Raw genomic sequence first — 6,260 nt, 5'->3', positions numbered from 1 at the left:
ACAGACAAGTCACTCTGCCAGCACGCTCAGGGGAAACGTACTGCTCCCTCCATACAATGAGCTCCCGCCCACCCCTCACAGGTCCAGTAAGAATGAGCAGAGTTTAGAGGACTCCCATAAGTAAAGAAAGAGCCTCAACATCAGAAACGCTTCTGACCATTGAACACTTTGGCATATACTTATCTTTGGAAATTGGACAGGTGCTCTCCCTCTTGAGATCTCCTTCGCCTCGGTAGACAGGCCTTAATTCCCATATGTTGAAATTGCTTACAAAATACAGCACTTGTGTGACAGACAAAGAGAAAAATATTCACAACCCTTCACGTCACAATGCGACTCAGTACCGGATCTGGAAGCAGCTGCGAATACAAAGAAAGCTTGACTGCAAACGTGGTTTATAAACTCTACTCACAGGATTCCAGACAACTGAGTAGGAGAAAATACAGGAAGAGAATGCAGTTGAGGTTAAGAGAAAAAACTCTTACTAAATACTACAGTCTTCTCAGACCAGTCCCCTCCTAACCCAGACAGGAAACTTCTATGCTTCTACAACAGTCCAACACAATGGACACACTACCAATACCAGATGTGTGTTTAATAGAATCTCTGTCGGAAACAACCTCCAATGTCTTCCCTCCTAATGAAAATACAAATGATAACACATGAATCAAACACCCTATGAACAACCTGAAATGAAAGAAAACCACATTACACAAAAATAAGCACAGAAAAATAGTACACTAACACAAATACATGTCATTGTTACCTCATATTAATGCTCACCGTGGCCATAAACACCCCTACAAGTGCCTATGCACATCTCTTTGAACCAACACAAAGTTGAATGACTTACTGTGACAAGACCCCAGCTTATATACTGCCTAAGCTCCACCCCTCCATTTCCCAGCATGCTTTAGAAGCCAAAGGCAGCTATAAATACAGACTCAGGCAACACAGAAACCCTTTAGTTCATGCCTAGCTTAGCAGTGGCAACCACTGTTCATCTTGATGTATTAATCAGCCTTCCTTCTTACAATACAAATTTGCAGAAGACTTAAACTCTATCACCAGGTAACACTATAATTACCATGTTTCAGTTTCCTAAAAAGAAAATGCTACCTAGAGGGAAGAGGGGACTCCACAGTAGGTCCAGTTGGGGGCTGCCGAAAGAGGTACCTCAACGGTGCTGGCGGGGTGCGTTTGTACTGTGAGAGGGTATTTAGGGGGTAATGGAAAGATTATTTAGCTGATGCTTGAGGGCATACCACAGCCTCAAGCTCAAAATGGAGGGCAGTGTCACTCCCTGACACGCTGCCCGGGCAGCTGCCACAAGCCAGAGAAACTGCACCATCCCCATGACCAACTTTAGGGAAAATGGCAACCTGTGCAAACTTGTACTTTGCCCTGAGCTACCTCCCCCCATCCCCTGCACACCCCACTGCCTCCTCCAAGTGCTTAATTTACCTAGACAAAGGTCACAGAGCTCAGGCCCGGCATAAATTAAGCACTGTATGGGCAGCTAGAGAGCACTGGCTGCCAGGTAGGCACCCGGCTCTTAAGGCAACACCACCACCCGCAGCAGAATCACAGACGTAAGGGTCGCGTAGTGTATTGCCACCCTGATGCCACCATTGCTGCTGCAGCTTGTGGTTCCTGGCACTCAGCATGCAGCTCAAGGTGGACTTCGTGCTGTCACACAGGGGGCTGCATCTTGCCAGAGCCCACAGCCCTCTGGCCACTCCCAGCTCACCAGAGGCAACGTTTATATTTGGGGGGGTAAGGCAATTTTAATCATGATTCCAGGGGCTATTTGAGCACCTGAAAACTCCAGGTTTCTTGCACATGATAACTTAGATATAGTACTCCTGTCAGCTAAATCCTAATTCTTATATATATAGGAAAAAATATAAACTGAAAATGTGGCTTTAGTTGGAGTTTGTATATATGTATGTTTAGAACAATCAGGAGACAATACAGCAAGACAGTCCCACTCCCAAGCCTGAACGTGTCAGTTCTGGAGCTTTAACACAGATACCAGAAACACACATTTGCTATTTTGTACATTATCTTTAGTACAGATATATACAAAGTGAGCAAATAAGCACATTTTAAGCAGAGTTTATTTAACACACACTCTGTGTTACTACCATTATCTACTCAAAATTAAGTAAATGCTTTTTAGTGGAGTGAAAAACGATTCACTAAAATAAACATACATGATTGATGTGGTGTTTTCTCTTTTATTAAGAAAGGAAATTCATTTCTCTAAATATTTTTGCATTTATGTTTACCAATCGATCAAAATCATGTACATGACTCACTAAAGTTTGACAGGTTTCAGAGTAGCAGCTGTTAGTCTGTATCCGTAGAAAGAAAAGGGGTACTTGTGGCACCTTAGCGACTAACAAATTTATTTGAGCGTAAGCTTTCGTGAGCTACAGTTTATGCTCAAATAAATTTGTTAGTCTCTAAGGTGCCACAAGTACTCCGTTTCTTTTTACTAACATTTGAGTCCATCATGGTTATTAGTATCGTACATGTAACCACATTTATTTTCATACAAATGTTAACTTATTTTACAGAGATCACTAAAAATACGATTTGAAAATAAGCGACCTTCAGCTGTAGTGGCTACAGTTGTGAGTAGATGCAGAATTTATGTTCTAGCAGGATACTATTATTTGATTGTCTGACTTTTATCATATTGTGCTTTATCATTGTTATTTTAAATAATTAATGAAAATTAAGCAATTACAATTACCAGCCAGGACAGGTTAGGCATTTTAGAACTCATTTCTACCTTAAATTTAATTATTTGAGTAGTAAAATTATGAAATGCACAGACCACAGAAAAAATAAACAACCAGCACTGTAACCCTTAAACTTTGAAATGCACCATGCACATATAGTCTCTGCAATTTTATTCTTTCAAAGGAAGTAATAACAACAACAACAGTACAAGTGTGTATGTGAAAGAGAGGCTGTGTGTATTTGGAGAGTGAGAGACAGCACACTCTTACTTTAAGCGGAGACCTCACTAATCAGAAGGCTTGTTCAGTCCAGCAGCAGAACTCAGCATTTCCCACTCAGGACCCAGAGGCAACAGCACAAACTCCTCACTCCCCCTACCCAAGCTCAGCAGAGACCAGATACAAAGACGGGAGATTGTGACACCCCAGCATCAGCCTCTGCAGAGCGGACAAGATGTTCCCAGGACCAGCTTGGCCAACGGTTGGTCCAAGTGTGGGCAGGGGGCAAGAGCAGGGACACTGAAACAGAGGGCACCAGGGAGCCATGCCCCATTACTTTTAATATTACTTTCTACAAGCCATAAGGGGAAGAAACACCTGTGTTTCTCGACAGGACAGTATTCAGGGCACACCTCATGTTCCCATGAGGAGTACTATCGATGACACACCTCTTGTTTCCAGAGGGGACAGTATTCAGGACACACTCCTTGTTCCCAGGAGGAGTGCTATTGTTGATACACCTCTTGTTTCTGGCTCGGGGTAGGGGCAATAATCATGTCACACCTGTTATTTCCAGAGGGGACACTTTTCAGCACACACCCCTTGTTCCCAGGAGGAGTGCTATTGATGACACACCTCTTGTTTCGGGGGGGGGGCAGTATTCGGTACACACCCTTGTTTCCAACAGGACTACAATTCATGACACACTCCTTGTTTCTGGATGGGGCAGTATTCAGGAGACACCTCTTACTTCCAGAGGACACAGTATTCAAGACACACTCCTTGTTTCCAGAGAACATTGTACTCATAATATATCTCTTCTTCCCAAAAGGAACGGTGTTCAGGACACACCTCTTGTTCCCAGGGGGAGTACTATTGATGACACAACTCTTGTTTCCAGAGGGGACAGTATTCAGGACACACCCCTTGTTTCCAAAGGGGGACACACCTCTTGTTCCCACTAGGAGTACTAATGATGACACACCCCTTATTTCCTGGAGTACCACCAATGATGACACACCCCTTGTTCCCAGGAGGAGTACTATTGATGACACACATCTTGTTTCCCGAGGAGACAGTATTCATGGCACACTTCTTGTTTCTGGAGGACACTGTGCTCATAACACATCTTTTGTTGCCAGAAAGGACAGTATGCTGGACATAGCTCTCGTTCTCAGGAGGACTATTAATGACTCACCCCTTCTTTTTCCAGGGGACACTATTCGAGATAAACCCCTTATTCCTAGAGGGGACTGTATTCAGAACACACCTCTCCTCTCTGGAGGGAACAGTCTTCGGAACATACTTCTTGGTCTCTGTGGGGACAGTATTTGTGACACACCACTTGTTTTTATGAGAAGTATTATTGATAAAACACCCCTTCTTTCTGTGGGGGGACAGTATTTGTAACACACCTCTCCTTTCCAGAGAGGACAGTATTCAGGACCCACCTCTTGTTCCCAGAGGGAGCACTATTGATGACACACTTCTTGTTTCTGGGGGGCACAATATTGAGGACACACCCCCTGTTCCCAGAGGAGACAGTATTCAGAACACACTTCTCGGTCCCACTGGGGACAGTAATTGTGACACACCTCTTGTTCCCAGGAGTACTATTGATGAGACAGCTCTTGTTTCCGGGGGGACGTTATTCGGGACTCACTTCTCGTTCCCAGGAGGAGTACTATTGATGACACCCCTCTTGTTTCGGGGGGATAGTATTCAGGACACACCGTTTGTTTCTGGGGGGACTACAATTCACGAGATGCCTTTGTTTCCAGGGGGACTACAATTCATGACACACCCCTTGTTTCGGTGGTAACCGTAGTCAGCGGTCACACCTTGTTCCCAGAGCAGACGGTAGTCATGACACACCCCTCGTGTCCAGAGGGCAGGGTACTCGTAGCACATCTCTTATTCCTCGAAAGGACAGTATTCAGGACACACCTCTTGTTCTCAAAAGGTGTACTATTAATGACACCTATAGTTTCCAGGAGCAATACTATTAATGATAAAAAGAAAAGGAGTACTTGTGGCACCTTAGAGCCTAACAAATGTATTGGAGCATAAGCTTTCGTGAGCTACAGCAGATGAAGCCTACGCTCCAATACATTTGTTAGTCTCTTTTTACAGATACAGGCTTACACGGCTGCTACTCTGAAACCTGTCATTATTAATGATACACCCTTTCTTTCGGGAGGGGACGCTATTCGCACACCTCTTGTTCCCAGATGGGACTGTATTCAGAACACACCTCGGGGGGCCAGTATTTGTGTCAGACTTCTGGTTTCTGCAGGGTCAGTATACATGACACACCCCTTGTTTAATGGGAGAGGGGGACAGTATTCACGTCACACCTCTTTGTTCCAGAGAGGACAGTATGCATATCACACCTCATTTCCAGGAGTACTATTGGTAACACACCCCTCCTTTCTGGAGGGCACAGTATTCGTGACACATCTTTCTGGAGGGCACAGTATTCGTGACACACCCCTTGTTCCCCGAGGTTGTATCACACCTCTTCTTTCCAGGAGAAGTACTATTGATGACGCACCCCTTCTTTTTGGAGGGGACAGTATTCCTGACTCACCCCCTTCTTTCCAGGTGGAATGCTATTGACAACAGATCCCTGGGGTTCCCGAGCATGGAGTCGACCCTGCACGGGACATGTTTTCGCTGAGGGAATGTGGCCAAGAAGACACTGAACGCATCTTGTCACGGGAACGATTATATTGGGGAAAATTAGAATCGCACCATCTGCAAAGCAGACTGCTACAGCGGGGAATTAAACTACTTCCTGTTTCTGAAGAAAACTAACAAAACACACCATATTTTTTATTATACATAAAATGTTACTGACTAACCGTAGATCATTATTGGTTTCCAAGAGGACAGCAGGATACTATTTGAGTGTTGCTATTAATATTTACTTCAGAAACAAGATGGCTGGGGCTGCACCCCAAAGCACAAAGTTTCTAACAGCTGCAGCCCTTGTGCACATTTGAATCCTGCATGGAGAAAAGTGCTCTCTGATTGCCTCCCATACATGCCCCTCCTGGACTACAGCAACCTCTCAGATCTACCATAGCGCTAGCTCTCTCACTTTCCCTAACCCAAACTCATTCCAAAGGGGCAGGAGGGGGGCCAGCTGTGAGCACTCCTCTTTCCCCAACTCCCAAAGCCTTTGAACGAGCAGTTACAGGAAAAAAAAACCCTCCTCCCCATCATGAGCTTGTGTGAAAAACTCATGTCCCCAAAAACTGTCTCCTTTGACTAGAAAATGTTCCTCAT

Source organism: Chelonia mydas, chromosome 22, assembly GCF_015237465.2.
Source record: "Chelonia mydas isolate rCheMyd1 chromosome 22, rCheMyd1.pri.v2, whole genome shotgun sequence".
Lineage (NCBI taxonomy): Eukaryota > Metazoa > Chordata > Testudines > Cheloniidae > Chelonia > Chelonia mydas.
The sequence above is the reverse complement of the archived record's forward strand: the minus strand, read 5'-3'. Positions refer to the sequence as shown.